The sequence below is a fragment of the Apium graveolens genome, chromosome 7 (genome assembly GCF_009905375.1).
Source record: "Apium graveolens cultivar Ventura chromosome 7, ASM990537v1, whole genome shotgun sequence".
Taxonomy (NCBI): domain Eukaryota; kingdom Viridiplantae; phylum Streptophyta; class Magnoliopsida; order Apiales; family Apiaceae; genus Apium; species Apium graveolens.
In genome coordinates, this window is record NC_133653.1 from 35,510,171 (window position 1) to 35,530,002 (window position 19,832).

The 19,832-nt window shown below is 32.9% G+C and overlaps 1 long non-coding RNA gene across 2 annotated transcripts; it reads left to right on the top strand.

Moving 5' to 3' along the window:
• Window positions 1–1,144: 1,144 nt before the first annotated feature.
• Window positions 1,145–12,806, top strand: LOC141672977 (uncharacterized). Of its 2 annotated transcripts, none has more exons than XR_012555757.1 (7): window positions 1,145–1,450; window positions 10,259–10,330; window positions 10,455–10,548; window positions 10,706–10,818; window positions 11,544–11,575; window positions 11,699–11,741; window positions 12,629–12,806. It is a non-coding gene; the product is annotated as an uncharacterized LOC141672977 (long non-coding RNA). The 2 variants fall into 2 exon arrangements; XR_012555756.1 differs by having other exon boundaries at window positions 10,460–10,548.
• The last annotated feature ends 7,026 nt before the right edge of the window (window positions 12,807–19,832 follow it).

Here is a 19,832-nt window from a genome sequence, read left to right on the forward strand (position 1 = left end):
AGTTCATTTTTAAATTGCCAATGATTTGTTTTTTATAGCATGGTAAGTTCAAATATTTCTATATTTTCGAGAAAAGGTTATGCACCCTGAGATTAAGAGAATATATCATATATCTCGTAATTAGTTAAATTTATTTATTTTTGTTTATGGGTTATTTATAATATATATGTGAGCCGATATTCATGTTGATATCTATCTCGAACAAAAATCCGTCTCCGACCAATTTATATTTCGTTCCACTAGAAAGTGTGTTACGTGGATATACTGTATATCTCAATAACAATCCAATGTCCAACTCCCAACCAATTTATATTTCTTTAATTGACTATATATATATCCAACAAGGCATAACATTTTTAGCTCTAACTGTAACAACCCAAAGTTCCCCAACTCCCAACCAATTTCTACTTTCTTCCGCCAGACAATGTGTTGACTATATATTTCGAGCAACAATCCATCATGCCCTTATCTCCAACCAATTTCTAACTGGGTATAGAGATAGAGTATATCTTAAATAATAATTCTGAATGTCAATCGCCAACTAACCCTTCCCAACCAATTTCTACTTCCTCTCGATCCCACCCCCAACCAATTTCTCCTTACTTTAATAAACAAAGCTCAACACCCCAACTTCCAACCAATTTCTACTTTCTTCCCCAATAACACTCAAATGTATTATTCATGATCTTTCAAATTTAATAATTTATTACACGTTCATGTTAATGATAATCCTAAAATTATCATAAAATATGTAACGAAATATCCAAAATTTAATTAAATATGAATTGTAGTTTTATAAATAAATATACTTTTATCTCCAAAAAATAATTTAAAAAAATGAAAAAAGTCAGACAAATGTATAGGACCTATTAAAAATATAAACAAACAAAATGAAATATGTTATTACAAAAAGTTTAAAATTGAATTATTTATAAGAAATACAGTTGAATGGGAGTTACGAAAAAAGTTTCACTTCAAACACATGATACAACACAAATGGGTTAAACATCAAGCATGCCATTATCTTTATTTATATTATTTTAATCACCAATCAATTTTCAATCACTAAAATCATTATATACAAGTACATATCAAAATATGCATACGGGAAGTAAAAATAGTCTTATATTGAGTTTCACAGATTTCTTTGTACACAACAACAACATGAAAATTTGTGAATTATAATATCATATAATATAATTATAACCGAGATAGTTTGAGAGAGCAAAGGGGTTAAAGAGGAAGAGTAAAAAGAACTCGTATCTATAAACATTGAGTCTAGGTTTTGAAATTGGGTGTAAATTGTAATTCACAATAAAAAATCGGAGAATATAGATTAATTAGTTATTATAATATACCCAATTGCAAGAACAGGTGATTTCGATTTCAATAGCATCATTTTTGACATTACCAAGATTTAAAAGAGCTCTTTTCAATGCTGGGTACCAAGGTAAAGTAAAGATTCCTTCTTTCAATTATCTTGTTATAATTTGATGTTTTGATTGAATTTTTGATATTTAATCTTGTTTCTTTTACCTAAAAATTTAATCTTGATTATGTTACTTGTTTCAGTTTGATGCTATACTTGAATTTTCCATATATATCTTGTTTCTATGCCTAAAGATTCAATCTATGTTGTTGGTTAGAATTTGATGTTCCGGGTATTTTTTATTTGATTTTGGTGGAACTAAATTAATTGTTTGATAGGTAGATTATTTATACTAGATAATGTATTGTTTAGGCTAATAAGAGCAAGTATAACACATAGTTATAATTGGTATTTGTAGCCAACATAGAGAACTAGATTTATAAACGTATTGATTCATTGTATTGATGTAATTAAAGGGAAAATAGGACAAACGGATAATTGGTTTTACGTGTAGAACCGCATAGCTGTATCTGTCCTTGCCTTATTATTAATTTAATGAAAGTTGAGAGACGTATATAAAAAGTTGGTTAAATCTAAAGATAGTTTATTCTTATTCGAAGTAATCATTTGAGTGAAAATTCTATTCTAACACCAAAAAGTCATGGTTTTGATAATTGAGGCTATACATCATTTTGTTATACATAGATATCATTTTCCTGGGGTTACGTGCAGTTGATTTCCTCATCGATCTGAAGGCGACACGTGGGAATATGTTAGTTTTGATATAGGTAGAATTGAGATTTCGGAGTTTAATCTTGAGGATGCACTTTTTGTTGTGTATGTTTTATCTTTATCCTTTCTGCAATTGTTAGCTTAGTTTTTTTAAGACATGGAGTTTTTATTCATATCATTTTTACAGAGTTACCTTGTCTTTCTTTATCTTAGTTCAATTGCTTGTTCAAATCGATTAGTTGGTAGTTATAATTTTTCTAGTAAGATGCAGATTTTCTTTAAGAAGATGCAAATCTTTATTTTGTTTAGTTGGTCGTTGGATTTATTAAAAACTAAACCGCCTAAAGTCAAACGCCTTGGCGTCACCGATGGCCAACTTTTATGTTCTTTTGAGTAATCGGTCTATTTGAAACATTATATATACACATTATTTTCAAACTTTAAAACCAAAACGATTGACTACAAGCATCAATGGCCAACGTAGAAAACAAAAGCCTCCATGTTGTCTTCCTCCCATACTTCATTTATAGCCACATGCTTCCCGTCCTAGATATTGCTATACTCTTCGCCACCTTAGGACATGTTAAGGTTTCCATCGTCACAACCCCACATAACGCAACCATCTTCCAGTTCATCGTTAATGAAAGAGTAAAATCTGGCACTCAAATCTCCATCCATTCTCTCGAGTTCCCATTTGAACAAGTTGATCTTCCTGAAGGAATTGAGAATTTCGCTACGGTGACCTCATCTGAACAATATCCAAAGCTAAAGCGAGCCATAGGACTTATCCAAAAACCAATGGAAAATTTGACTCGCTCTTTATCTCCTGATTGTATCTTTTCTGATTTATTTTACCCTTGGAGTGTTGACTTGGCGTTGGAGCTTAAGATCCCTAGGCTCATATTCTTCCCTTACAATTTCTTTTATCATTTCTCCAAGAAGCATTATAAAAAAGTTGTCGAGCCTGAAGCAGAAAGTTCTTCTCTCTTTCAAATTCGGCGCAAGTTGAAATTAAAAAGGTCTCAACAACAAGACCAGTATCTTAACAAATTCTCGTTCAGAGAACAGTTAAAATGGAGCTATGGTACAGTCCACAACACATTTCTCGATATCGAGCCAACTTATGCTGACATGTACAAGAAGTTTATTTGCAAGAAATCGTGGCATATTGGTCCTTTATTTCACTTATGTGGTAGAAAGGAGGTTCAGATTTCAGGTGATTGTAATACTAGTTCTGATCTTAGTTGTCTGAGTTGGCTCGATACACAGAAAGTCAAGTCGGTAATTTACGTGTGTTTCGGGAGTATGGCTATAATTAATGACATACAGTTGACTGAAATTGTGTTAGCATTAAAGGCATCCAATCAGCCGTTTATTTTGGTGACTAAGAATAGCATGCCTATACCAGGAGCGGGAGAGTTTGAAGATAGCAATGGGATCGTGATAAATGGATGGGCCCCTCAAATAAAGATATTGAATCACCCGGCTGTTGGTGCATTCATGACACATTGTGGTTGGGACTCGATCCTTGAGGCTATGGTTGCTGGTGTTCCACTCATTACGTGGCCCTTATTTGCTGAACAATTTGATAATGAAAAACTCATAATTCAAAACTTGGGCAATGGTGTGGAAGTGGGCTCTGAGATCTATAATTTCTCGCCAGAGATAAGGAGTCCGGTGATTGGAAAAGATAAGATAAAAAAGGCAGTGATGCGGTTGATGTGTGGTTCCCATAAAAGTGAGATGATTAGGTGTCGCGCGGAAGAGATATCACTGATGGCGAAACGTGCTACAGAGGAAGATGGGTCGTCTTACAATGACCTCATGGCATTGATACAAGAAATAAAAGCGGTCAAGAAATAATAGAGTAGTTTGATGTAATATATATATATGTTTGTGTGTCAAATCAATATTAAATAAAATAATTTAAAATTGACATGATTTACCTATTATATTAATGCTACTAAGTAAGGAAGACAATTAAAGTTCCAAAGATTTCTAAACAAATTTAGTATTATCAATTTACTAAATAGAAGCATCTAGAATTAATTATACAACAAATAAGGATCAATGTCTTTATAATTTCTTACCTTATAGTTAATTACAATAATACACAAAAGTAAAATATGCCCTTTAAATACCAATAAACACTCTTCCACGTATCAATCACTTTCAAAAAATACAATGAAGCCTATTTTTTTAGTGCAAATAGTACCATGCAATTTAAAGATATTGAAGACAACATTCTACCATTATGTAATTTATGTTATACTTATATTTTTAGAAAGTTCATGCCTTTAAGAACTAATCAAAACTTTAGAATCCAAATTCAATTGATGAATAGATATTAAGTCAAACAATAAACGTACCAATGCTTCGACTTGTTCATTTTTTATGAGGACCTTAAAATCATGTATACACACATATAAAGTAATTGAAATATCTATATTTTTTAAAATTTTGAATTGAAATATCACAAATGCATATGTTTTTGTCTCAATAAATATGCACTTGAGTAGTACACATCTATATGAAAAGAATGTTATCGCATGTATCTTTATATTAATCAAGTACAATGATTGATGATGAAACAAACGATTTGATATTAGGTCAAGCTATGTATAATATTCTCTGCTTAATTACAATAATCAAATCTCAATGTTTGTCTATATATGCTAAATTTCATTAAGTAAACTAATATATATATATATAATTAATCTACTCTTTTCATTAAACTGAACTTTAAATATATTATCAATGCTATATATCATTAAGGATGGGCGTTTACCTCTCCTCGCCCCATCCAACCCCGATGATCCCCTTGAACTGGGTGAGGAATCAGTGATTTTCTCGGGTACGGGGTACAGGACGGGGATATATATATATATATATATATATATATATATATATATATATATATATATATATATATAATTTGGGGATCGGGGCGGAGTCGCGGATTAGTGTGTCCCGCCCCGATTCACGACCGTGACTCCAATTTTTAATAAAAATAATATTATATACATAAATACATCAAATAAAAAAATAAAATATACATAATATAAAAAAATTTAATTTTAATCCACTAAACATTTTAAAGATTACCTATTGTGATATTATTTAATTTTAATAATATTTTTATGTTTATTATTGATACCATAAATTAATATTATTTCAAATTAAGGTTAAAAATTAGTATTATTCCAAAACAAATTAGATATTATGTTTTATCATGTTAATTTTTATTAAAAAACATTATTTACAATTTAATATTGTTAAGCAAACAATAAATTCCCGAACTTCTCGCGGGGATCGGGGAGCAAAATAACTTGTTCAGGAATCGGGGCGGGTTTGGGGATCGGGGGATAGCACTTAGTCACCGGATGACCATTTCTATATATCATTAAACTTATTCTAAAATATTCTTAAATCATACTATTGTTCCAATATAATTTTCTTGAGTTTTTTAACCCATTTACCACGAGTAAATTAGGAGGAACAAGGAATGAGAACAAAAGGACTTTCATATTTTCATTAGTAAATTGTTTAAATATATTTATTAGAGAATTTAATGCTTTATTACCTATATGTTATTATATGTGGGGTCAAAAGCTATTAAATTTTATAGCTTTTTTATGTTATTTTTTTTTTGTCAGAAGCTTTTTTATATCATTTATACATGTTAAAAGAAGGTTGTTAAGTAGGTTTAAGTTTTTGTATCATAATAATGTGTCAATTTTGGTTTGGCCTACTATAGAAATTAAATCTAGCTTGATTAGTAGTTGTTTTTGAGATCAAATAAGAAACTTTTATAAGATGATCTGTCTTTCTCCGTTGCACGTTTTGCCATCACTGATATCTCTTTGGTGTGTCACCTAATTATCTATCTTTCAGAGGAACCATGCAAACTGTACCACTGCATTTTCTATCTTGTCTTTTCCAATCACGGGACTCTTAATTTCTGACGAGAAACTATAGATCTCATACCCCACTTCCTCTCCGTTGCCCAAAATTTGAATTATAAGTTTCTCATTGTGAAATTTTCAGCAAATAATGGCCACGTAACCAGCAATCTAGGCTCACGGACTGAGTCCTAACCCCGTTGAGTTATGAACCCGCAGACCGTCGGATGATTCAATATATTTATGTGCATGGCCTGTCAATTGGCTCTTATCCCTTTATTTACTTTAAACTCTCTTTTTTAATCACCAAAAATAAACAAATGGTTGAACGTTTACAATTTCAATAAAATACAACTATACAGTTTCTCAAATCAATGCACACAATTCATATTGGAAATAGTAATAAAGCACCTGAAGTGAAGTCTGAACCTCGTTTCTGCTAGAAAAGGGAAGTAAATGACCAATATGCCAAAATCTCTTGCAAATCGCTAATAACTTTTAATAGACATTAGCAAAAGCCCTTTGGCGTTTTATTACTCTCGAATATTGTTTGGGCAATGTCCTTGTAATGGAACTCTCAAACTGAAGGAAGATCAACTTGTTCAAAGTAAAACTTGATAGTTTGGATGGCGATTTAAAGGCCGGATCTTATGCTCCTGTTGATGGTGAACAGGAAGATGAACTTGTTGTGTGTGGTCGTGATGCTGGAAACTTTAACATCTCCTAGGGTGGCGAAGAGTACAACAACATCAATTAGAGGAAGCATGTGGCTAGAAGTGAAGTGAAGTAATGAAGGAAGCCTGTTTTAAATTTGCAAATTTTCTTCCTTGGTTAGGTTGTATTATGCTGGTCTACCCTTAGGAAAGGAGCATGTCTCTCTATTAAGGAAGAAATATCAAACAAGTTTTATATTAAGAAATATCAAATTCAGCACAGTATTATCTACTTAAATATAAGGAATTGAATAGCAGGATTGTGTATTATTAGAATCAATAAATAGAGAAAGAAATGTGCGAGATAATAAGGGAAGTACTGTTACATACAGGATACACCATTAAGGATTATTTAATTATAATTATTTTGTTAAAGAGTTAGCATGTTGATGAGTGATGACATTGCTAATGTGTTAACTTTGAGGTAATTGAACTGAACTGATACGAGCTAAGAATCTAACCTGCAAGTCGACCTGATGCGTGTCAACTTAAGATACATTGACTAAATTCCATCTGTCCAATTCATTTAAATCTATCCTCTTGGGATGGGGTACACATAATTCATGCTAGCTGTGTTGTGTACTTGTATCCATATGGCAGGTCTTTCAAGATATAAAACTCTTTTTAATATGTATGTAAGGAGGAAACGGAAAGACATGAACTAAAATGGGATAGGGTTATGAAAAATATGAGCACTTGGTATCTATCTTCTGCTTCTCAGTCTGTTAAGTGCCTCGAACTCATTCCGGGGATCGCGTGGTACAGCAGAATATCTGTGAAGAAAAATTTGTATGAAATAGATTCTACCAAGAAAACTTGGAATTGTTATATCTACAGTAAATTGGGGGGTGGCTGACCTTCCATTGAAAAGTTGTCAATTTCATGCCAGTTGTCTATCATTCTGAAGTATAGTAGTTAACTACCTAGCTGTCCTCTTATGTGCGCACCCAATGAATCCCCAGTAAATCCCCGTAACCCCACGAACCCCTGTATAGGATGCTTGGATTGTTGGGTATACTCGGATGCTCAAAATTGTAATTAAAATTCATCTTTCTTCTTATTTTTACTACAATCATAATTTTAGTTTAAATTCTTGTGTTAGATGCTTAAACCATCTATTTGATTCAATTTGCATAAAATTATTAGTTGTGTTAATGGATTTTATCATTCATAATATATATATATGTAAAATATTAATATTAATATATGTGTCGTATACCCCTGCTATATATATATATATGTAAAATATTAATATTAATATATGTGTCTTATACCCCTTCACCTAGATCTTCATATTATTTTATTTTCCGAATTCATGTATCCCCGTACGCGCCGCCGTCCCTCACCCGTATCACTGCTTCTTAGTGCTACATTCATTAATATATTATATAAAACTTAGAAATCTATATTTGGTACTAACTCGAAGGAGGAGTCCACTGAACTGCCGTCCTCTTTTATATATCTTCAAGACATAGATGATAAAAGAGCCTCACTGCCCTCACGGCATGGTATGAAACACTGTTATCCTCCCTCCCTCATTCTTTTGGTTGGAATGCTAACTTGCTGACATACAAAACATAGACATGTATTTTTGCACATTTACATGTTGTTAAAGGTTAAACCTAGTGTAAAAGTATCCCATAAGACCCTAGGTACAATGTTGTAGTCAAGATTTATAACGCTCGGCCATAATTTTGGTATTAGAAAATGTACCGAGACAGGTAGCTAGCTGTTAAGCACCGCAGCCTGAATTTAGTGAACCAGATTAAAACTATGGAATTGCTTTTGGAAACTGGTGGTACTGTGAGAAAATAGCAATGGTTGCTTGGAATACTATTACTGGAGGGTTGGAGTTTTGTACAGCCTCAAGATCTAATTTATGAAATATGTGCAGCTATTCGCACTCCCAGTGAAGAACCAACCTGGACAGCTAATGTGTGGCATAAACTTTCAGCTCCTTGGTACTCCACAGTTATGGGGTTACGTTCACTGCTATTTCTGCATTAGCTGTATAGAAAATTTTCCCACCACCTCTTCCTAGAATGCTCTTATGTTCAACAAATGTTCAGGAAAACCTTAATGCTAATGATATCGAGCAATCTATCAGAATTTCTAATATTTCAGATAGGATGTTATCTCATTTGGAGGGAAGAAACGACTGGTATCATAATTCAGCATGTTCCCCGCCCATTGAGTTGGTTAATCAAGAGATGCTCCTCTTACAAGTCTTCTACTTGGTTTGAAAAAGAATGTAACAAAAATTAGTGTTCTTACCATTCCGACAGGGGGGTAGTTAGTGTAAGTATAGTTTTTCTTTGCTTGGAGTTGGTTTCCTTTGGCCTGTCTCTCAACTTTGGGGTTCTTCTATTGTACATTTTCTTTCTTTTTAATGCACAAAATTCTACCCAAAAAAAAAGAAAGAAAGGAAATTAAATACTGTTTTTGCACAAAGGATCTAAATGCAACAGCAATACTCCACGGTAATATGGGTACTTAAAGAAAAAATGTTTTGTTCACTTTACGAGAAATATTCTCGGTATATTTTAAAAAAAATATTTGACCGATTCTTTTTTAAAATCTGATTCATCATTGTAATCTTTTTTTTGAATAATTTTTTTCATATAAATGAGAAAATATAAGTAAATTTTAAATTCGTCCGATTTTTGTCCCGAGATATTATTCAAACAAATTCCCGATTTGATGATAAATCAGTAATTAATATCTCAACTGAACCGGTAAGTTCAGGATTACAGAATCATGTAAATTGTAAAATGTTTTTAATTATCTATGTATATTATAAAAGCTGAATCCTCTTCCTCTTTGATTGCATATTTACCTGTGTTACCCTTCCTCATACCAATTATTACCTACCTTTTCTTCTCTAAATGTCATCGCTCTTTTACCCTTTCATGTCCAAAATGAACAGTAGCATCTAAGCTTCTATTATGTTTCTTCAACAATATACATAGGATAGGAGTAGTACTTTTCCTTCACCTTCCCATTTCCATTCATAAGAGCCGTACATGAATTTTTTATTAGGTAGAGTGTTTGATACACTTCCATCAACGACTGCCGCTCTGCGTCAATTCTATAAAGTGTTTTACAGTTACATCTTCTTTCCTGCTTTTCCTCAATTTCGGTTCTGTTTAATCTTTGTTTCTTTATAAAATATTGTCTTCTGGTCATACTTCACTTGCCCCTGTCTATATCACAGGTCAACAAGTACTAACTATATTCCAACTGTTTGACTACATCTCAACTTTTCTTCATAAATTTATAATTTATGTTAGGAGTATCCATTATTTCAAATCTTAAATTGAATTCAAACCCATCTATCTCTCTCTCTTTAGTCTCCCTGCAAATTCTTATTCTTTTACATCTTATAATCAATGATTGTATAGAAAGTCATGTGTTTTTTATTATGTAGATTAATTTTTGTAATTTATTTTTTGAATCGGATATGTTTTTTGTAATTACTTATTTGATAAATATGTTCTTTCTAATTTTGTATATATCTTGATTTTACGAATTTATTGTTTCAGGTATAATTGGCGATTTTTTATTACAGTTAATTTGTTCTTGATACATGTATGATGTATCGCTCAACCGAATAGGTAAAACTCCTTTCCAATATCTTATATAATCTATGCTTAAATTTCTCTACTTTGGGTGTTTGATTCAAGATCTAAGAAAGCTTTTGATTATGAGTGTTCTATTTTTAACTACAATTGTGTTTAGCTTAGGATGCAGACAGATTGCAGATGTTGAACATTGATTCATGGAGAAAGCCATCATCTTCCTGGTAGCAAAGCCATTATCATTCTTGGTGGAGGTAGCTTTCATGTTTACACCTTATTTATTGTTTTTATACATTGTCATTTGTGTAATACATCTTATATCTAGATGACTGACATAGTATGAGATCAGATTTATAAGGTGTTGAACTTTACTGAATTCCTAATTTATGTTTTATTGTTATACATTTTCAGGTTTTCGTGTGGAAAAATCTTTCAATAATGTGCGATTGTTGATGCTTCTATACAAAATACCTCACAGCACCGTTGAAGTGTCTAGCAATTGTGATCGAAGAATATCTTTGGATGTATAACTTTCACTGTGATCTAATATAACCACAACTCCTACATGTCATCTTCAAATTATACTCATTTTTTTTAATTAGTGACTTCCAAACTTGTAGGTTTTGCATAGTATATGCAGGCTAATCCTGAAAATTAGATGTTTGATCTTTAATATAACACTGAAACTTATTGCCAGTTTGCCATTTAGAACGAAAAAGAAAGTCTTAGATTTTGTAAACCATGTTGTTAACACATGAACACTTCTATTGGATATATTCCTCCATACTATAGTATGCTAACACAATGAGGGTCACCATTTAGAACTCCTTTTATCATCTCTCATCCTTAACACCCGTACATATGGTGAATATTTTATAAAATACCGTGTTTTATACATCTCAGCCCACGTGCATTTGATTTGATGTTATATTAACTTCTACTTTTGTTTTCAGCTTTAATTCAAATTTATCTTCATAAGAGATGAGAAAGGAATTGCATATTGAACTCCTTTCTTCTTTCTTGTGGTCTGTTCTATGTATTGTATGATTTTGTTCAATGTTCAGTACTGAATCTTGCTAAGCTTTCTTTCTGTTTTATCGACATATGTTGTTGTATCATGGATTTATCTCGGATGCTGGTTTGTATAATTCTTTTGATATCTTAAAGTAGTTTATCTTAGCTTTGTTCTCTTATCATTATATTGTTAGTTGTCTAAGAGAAATTATATGTTTTAAATTATTATTTACAGGACATGTGATTGAAGATCAGCAAAACAAAGAGGTAGAACCATCTTTTTTTTCCTAAAAAGTTTCTGAATTTTTTTCATGATTGTTGTTTCTTCGTTAATAGTAAATTAGGTTTGCCTAATGACTCCTATTTCTTTTTCTGTGCTTTGTTTATCAGCAAAATGGACCTTTCGGATTGTTTACATCTAAAGACTTGAATGGTGAGCATCAAAACTTCATTTATATTAGTGTATGTAATCACTTGGCCGTGTTTACTATGTTTGTCATTCCTCATAAAGAAAAGATTGGCCTTGGTCATTTGATTATGGTAATATACCGGACTGTTCAGGTTAAATCTTCTTAATTTCATTTTCTTTTTGTCATTTTAGATTTTTCAAATTTAATTTTATCCCATTTGAAGTATGTTTCTTTAATAATTTCGAAAAAGAATTATGTTCTTATTTTATATATTTAATAATATTTAAAAGAGACCGGTGCTTGAAGGTACTCTATACATATTTTTTAATTTTGTTGTCAAATCTTAGCTTTTACCAGTTAAAACAACTATTACTATCAAGATAATAATGTTATACTGTCAAAGTGTTGATACAAGTCAAAGTGTTGATACAAAAGTTGATCAAACATCATTCTCTTTGCTATTCTTAAAAACATTAATAAAAATGGTCACCAAGGCTCTTATTTGATATACAAGTTTTCTTACTCATACTTCTCTCTATCATCTAAGTTATTTTTAATAATTTTATATATGATTATGTTGCTACTTGCTAATGCTAATTATTCTTTCAATCTGCATATTCAATTATAATAGATGTGGTCGATATCTTGTTAAAGACGTCCAAAATATTATTAATCACAATCTTAAAGGAGAAAGCTTTGTAGACTTTAAAATCATAGATGTCATGTAAGTTTATTAATATTATTATAATTCAAGCTTAATATTTCTATAAAACAAATTATTTATTTAAGTTAACACATAAAATAATATTTCTAGGAATGCAAGTAAGGAAGGGGCCGATACTCTTTTGAAAGTATTATATTTGGTTTTAATAGATCAATTGGTAATTACCTCCCTCATTTCTTTTGGCAGGTTTTGGTAGATCAAGAATGGAGTTTGAATCATGCATGGCGAGCTGCGGCTTACAAATCCTATTTATCATGCGTGACACGATAATGTTGAATTTTACATTATTTCAAATAATGTAATGTTAGGTGCGATTATTAACATTTTTTTATGAAATCGCTTATTAATTCATGAACAATGTAAGTAGAAGCTAGAGCTTTCCCATTTTGAATGTATGCAACTGATATATTCGTACATTTTCAAATAATTTGGTAAGTGACTTACAATGTTCTTTATTGGCAAATCTAATATTATGTTCTTTATTGGCAAAACTAATATTTATTTGAATTGTATATATATAGGGGGAAAATAAAAAGGAAATACTTCTAACATTTTATAAAATATTATACAAACTACAAATTTTAAATAGTTCACAAAAATTAATGATTTATTAATGAATAACTTAAGAATTTATCTTCCAATTTATAGCCTAAAGGATACAAGGCATAGCAGAAAAACTATAACAAATTTAACGTGTTTACCAAAGCAAGCAGTACATTCATGTGCACAGAGCTTGCTCACGAAAGAGTAGTAGTAACAATTTTATTAATATGTTAGTAGTACTTACGACCAAAGAGGACTGCACATCTCATAATGGGCATGTTTGTCTATGGACTTAGTTATAACTTATATATAAGTCCGTAAGTATTTATCTCATACTGTTTGTCGACCTAATTTATAAGTCAAATTTACAATTTATAAACTGATAAGTTAAATATTAGTAACGACGTACTTTTTCTCAACTTATTTTGATTTTTCACTTTTTTATTAATTTTAGTTTTTAAATATATGTTTTTAAATGTTAAAAGTCATGAATTAACATATTAAAATTTAAAAATTATTTATTTTATTTCATTTAAGTTAAAAAAAATTCCGACTTATAAGTAAAATTAAACTAACACTTACATAATTTATAAGTATTCTTTTAATTATCACTTTTAAACTACTTACTAATTTTAAGTCATAAATTATTTATTCTAAAATTTCTTAAACGGGCACTAGTAGATGATAAAGTCCAAAAATATATGGAGCTTATTTCAGATTACTATATGGAGCTTATTTCAGATTACTAATATCACACGTTACTCTAAAAGGAAAAGCAAAGGTCAAATCGAAAAGAAGCAGTTGTGACTGTGTGACAAAGCTTAGAACTCTTCAATTTCTCACTCCTTTACAAAGCTTGGAACTCTTCAATCTCCATGTACTACTAGCCTATATAAAACCTAAAACCTAATGCAAGGGTTTAAGTATGCTTTACATAAAGAAGTTTAAGATGCAGGTAATGGACCCGCCATTTCACACAAATATATAAAATTTAAATTAATACACGGATATTATAACTCAACACTAAATTTTAACTCACATAATATTGATGCATACTTGACTTCCCAATCAAATTTCATAAGGAATAAATATCATGCTATACATGATTTAAGCCCTTACATGAACCCGCTAACCTCGAGTGTGTATCATCCATCCTCCCCTATCTCATCTCACTTTGTTATTTTAAAAAAGAATAACCAGAAACAATAACCACTCATCCCTCATCCCCTCCATCTGCGTGTCACACAGTAATATAAAGAGTACTTATTTAACACGATATATGGTTATTAGTTTAACGGATCCCATGTTTAAATAATCTAAAGTTAATTTTTGTCAAAATAATATATCATATGGTCTAAAGCTTAATATTAATAACAAACTTTCCGGGACGGATTTAGCCCTCTGTTCTCAAATAATTGTCGCTTAATTTTGACAGTATATTTAAGAATTTTGACCACTTAAAATAAAATTATTTTAACTCCCACAAACCAGACAATCGTACATATTAATTCTACAATTGTTGATCTTCTTCCTCGTGAAGCATGTAGCTACTTGAGCATTGATCGAATAAACGATTTTGGTGGAAGTGATGTTGAACTTCATGTTGCGTTTCCAACTGAGTACTTGAATTTTCTTACTTTGCATGCTTTGCCTAATCACTAGCTGAAACTTAAGGAATCGGTTGTCATGATGTTGATGCGGAATTTGAATCAAACATTGGGCTTATGTAATGACAAACGGGTGATTGCAAGAAAATGATTTAAATTTACTCTGTGGAGTTATTGTTGTAAATCTCACTAACAAATATAGCAACATAGAAGCAAGTGTATAAAGAATTTAGCAAGTTTAGGCCAAGACCACAGTTAACAAAACAAAACATGCAGGTAAACAAAATCAGTAACTGAAATAACGAGGAGAGAAAGAAAGATGTACCCGAAACCATAGCTTTTAACAGTGAATGAAATACAGGTTCACAGATACAAAATGCCAAGAAAATGATCACAGCTGAGTCACCAGGCCTTGCTCGAAGTCCTGGCTGCTCTTGAAGAGAATATTGCCCCTACCTGCTGCGTTTGGGATGCGCACAATATCTCCACCAGGATAAAACAGCTCGGAGTTTATGTTAACAGCAGCAACAAAAGCTCCACTTCGACCAGCACCTCAGTCGTCGGAAAATATCAGCACTTCAGGACTTGTGGGAGAGAAATGCAGAGAGGTTGAAGAGAAGAGAAGAGAATGTAGTGTGTTGTTATTTTATTCATTCAGTTTAGCCTCTATTTATAGGAGAGGAAAAATGAAACTGTCCACACTCTTAATGTCTGAATTAAACTGCTTATTTAATGAAAAAATCAAAACTGGTCAGATTTTGAATTCATAATGAAAAAATCAAAACTGATCAGCTTTTGAATTTAAATAATTTGTAACAGCTTTTCACATTAACACCCACATTATTATCAGAACTTAAGTTAAGTTCTGATTTGATTCATCAGTACTTAAGTTCTGATTCTGTTATCAGAACTTGTTAAGTTCTGATTTTATTCATCAGTTCTTAAGTTCTGATTCTGATATCAGAACTTGTTACAGATCAGATTATTTGCAGGTTCAATATATTTAGACTAAGCCCACTAACAAAGTGACTAAGCCTATTTCAGTACCCAGCCCAATAATCCAGTCACCGATAAATAAATTCGAATTAAAATAATTCTCAAATAAATAAAATCCTCGCCCAGGTCGCCTCGCGTACGCGAGACGCCGAGACATTCGCCCAAATCGCCCTTCGACCCGACCCGGTCCGGTCCGGTGCGTGGCGGGGCGGGGCGCGCGTGTGTGTGTGTGTGCGTGTGAAGCACATAACAACACAATGGACCATCATACACCTTAGTAGTTGTATACTACTCATGTGGGTAATACCATATAAAGCACACACCCTCCTTTATTTATTTCAATGTGGGACAAACATTCTCAAATTTTTCCAAGCTTTTCCAAGCTACTTTCAACTCTCATTTCATATGGATTTCATTAAGAAAATTCTTAAAACCATACATGAAAATTTAAGTTCAAATATCATTGAACAATTTCCAATCATTAGATTTTAGGATTAACATCAAGAACATAATTAAATTAAGCTCTAAAATCCTAATTTTCTAACAATCCCCCACAAATCCATACAGAAATGCGATCAATTTCCCTTCATGACTTATTTTTCAGAGTCGGTACCCTTCCGGGTTTGAACCCTCCTAATTCCTCTACTTCAATGGCTATCGGACTCAGATGGAATGTTTCACCTTGAATCTTAATCCGTTTAGTATAACCATATTCCATAGACGATGACAAGTCAAAGGTTATGGTGCCAATCTACGGCTTTGAGACATTAATGGTCATGTCTCGATCCTGTTCGTCGAATGCTTCAAGGATTAACCCTATCCTCTAATTGCGACCACACAATTACATTCGCTTAGCTGGACATCTCCAGAGATATACTGCCTCTATCTCGTCAAATGACTTGATCCCATTCAGAGTTTTAACACTCTTGCTTTTCTGGCAGTGTCAGTACCTTCTAGGTTTACAGGGGATAGACTCAGATATTATAGTATCATCTATGTAGCAAAGGTACTACCAACTCATCCTTACAGCTTGTTATTACCCATTGAATACACTTCGAGGGATCTCCTCTCATGTGTATTGGGTTCCCACTGTTGATGAATTATGATGGGTTGACAGTCCCATCCCCAACCTTGACTTAAGGACCACTGCAGGTTCCAGTCCTTTAGTAAGAGGATCAGCTATATTATTCTGAGTTCCTATGAACTCTATAGCTATGATCCTATCAGTCACTAAACCCCTTATAGACTTGAGTCTAACTTGGATGTGTCTCTTAGTTTTAGCATTATGCTTTTTACTGCTAATTTTGTCGATAGTTGTTCGACTATCACAGTGAATAACAATAGCAGGAAGCGGTCTGCTTACTACAGGTATTGCAGACATAAGTCCGTGTAACCATTCAGCCTCCGTCCCTGTGGCATCAAGTGCACACAACTCAGCCTCAAAAGTAGACCGAGTAACTATAGTCTGTCTGCTTGACTTCCAGGATATTGCTCCACCAGCCAAGGTGAACACGTATCCAGTCACTCCATTGGAACCAGACTTCTTAGCTATCCAACTTGCATCACTGTACCCTTCAAGCACACCAGGAAATCTCCTGTAGTGTAAACTAAGGTACATTGTGCCTTTTAGATATCTAAGTACTCTATCAAGAGCATCCCAATGAGTTCTGTTTGGATAGCTTGTATATCTAGCCAATTTAGACACAGAATATGAAATATCTGGTCTAGTGCAGTTAGCAAGATACTGCAAGCTCCCAATAATCTGAGAATACCTTAACTGAGACACAGGCACTCCTGAAGTATTCTTGACAAGGGAAACTTTCGAATCATAAGGTGTACTAGCGATTCTACACTGTGAATAACCATATTTCTCAAGTATAGATTTCTCTATATAATGAGATTGAGTCAAGGTTATTCCTTCAGTGGACTGAACCAGTTTGATTCCCAGAATCACACTTGCCTCACCCATATCCTTTATTTCAAAATGTCTTTTCAAGAATTCTTTAGTCTCGTTAATAATCTCAATATTGGTTCCAAACAATAAAATGTCATCCACATATAGGCACAAAATAATACACTCATTACCTTTAACTTTAGTGTAGACACACTTATCACTTTCATTAATCTTATAACTGAAAGGCAATATAGTTTCATCAAACTTTTTATGCCAATCTCTGGGAGCTTGTTTCAAGCCATAGATGGACTTGATCAACTTACATACTTTCCTTTCATTGCCTGATGCAACAAATCCATCAGGCTGATCCATATAAATCTCTTCTTCAAGTTCACCATGAAGAAAAGCCGTCTTTACATCCATCTGATGGATGATAAGACCATGGACTGAAGCCAATGCTATAAGCATTCGGATTGTTACCATTCTTGCAACCGGAGAGTATATATCAAAATAATCAATTCCTTCCTTTTGCTTAAAACCCTTAGCTACCAGTCTAGCTTTGTACTTATCTATTGAGCCGTCAGGGTTCAACTTCCTTTTAAAGACCCATTTGCACCCAATAGTAGAACACCTAGGAGGGAGATCAACCAACTCCCATGTTCCATTAGAAACAATAGAGTCAATTTCACTCTTGACAGCGCCCTTCCAGTGCCTTGACTCGGAAGAATCCATAGCTTGCAGGAAAGTTAAAGGTTCATCCTCGATATTGTAAGTGATGAAATCACCTCCAAAATCCTTGACTACCTTTGCACGCTTACTCCTCCTTGGTTCCTCTAGTTCCTTAGGAATAGAGCTACTACTAGGTTCCGCCCCCACATTTGTCATCTTTTTCACATGATCAGGAATAGAACTTGATGTGTGAGTAGGATCTTCCTCAGAAGTCGTTTCAGGTATTCCAGTCTTCATAGGGTAGACATCCTCAAAGAATGTCACATCTCGAAATTCAACTATCGTGTTTGCCACTATACCATCTATGTCAGATTTTAACACTAAAAATCTCATAGCTGTAGTGGTTTCAAGATAGCCCAGAAAGATACAGTCAACAGTCTTTGGACCTAGTTTCTTTCTCTTGTGTTCAGGAACAAGCACCTTAGCAAGGCACCCCCACACACGAAGATACTTAAGACTAGTCATCCTGCCTTTCCATAACTCCAAGGGTGTTTTATCCATGTGTTTCAGAGGGACTCTATTCAAAATATGGCAAGCCGTATTTAGAGCCTCCCCCCACATATATTTAGGCAACCCAGAGTTAATAAGCATACTATTAATCATATCTTTAAATGTTCTGTTCTTTCGCTCAGCAACCCCATTAGACTCAGGTGTGTATGGTGGAGTAACTTCATGAATTATACCATTGTTTGCACAAAATTCATTAAAAGCATTACTCGTATACTCACCACCTCTATCAGATCTCAATCTTTTAAGTAACTTACTAGTTTGTTTTTCTACTTCAGTTTTATATATAATGAATTTACTAAGTGCTTCATCCTTATGTCTAAGTAAATAAACATAACAGTATCTACTACTATCATCTACAAAAGTAATGAAGTATCTAAACTGGTCCTTGGTCAACACACCACCAAATTCACAAATATCAGTGTGTACTAAATCTAACAAGTCTAAATCCCTAACAACGTTATGAAAAGGTTTCCTTATCTGTTTAGCAGACACACATACTTGACATTTAGAATTCTTTTCTATGGTATATTTTGGAATCAACTCTAAGTTCATCATGTTCTTAAGAGCACCAAAGTTTAAATGACCTAGTCTAGCATGCCATATATTTGAGGACTCAATACAGTTAACAGTAGGAATAACATTATTATTCAAATTTCCCAAAACAGGATCCGCATTAATAACAAATAAACCATTTGACAAGTAACCCTTGCCAAAGAATGTACCAGTGTGAATAAGAACTACTTTATTACACTTGAACGAAATTTCAAAACCACTAGAAACTAAACAGCTTCCACTTATTATATTTCTACGCATGTTGGGAACATGATGCACTCTCGTCAGAGATAGAATACGTCCTGAAGGGAACTTCAGATCCACGTTTCCAACTCCATGTACTTGAGCAACACTAGCATTCCCCATCTTCACAGTCAGGCTATGACTCTGTTGATAAGATACAAATAAACTAATATCAGCACAAATATGTACATTAGCTCCAGTATCTATCAACCATTCATTTGACAGATAGGTAGAAAATATCACAGGGTTGTAGGATACATACCGGTCAACGTCGGTTTCAGAAGCCGTAGCCTCACCAACGACCATGTTCACTACA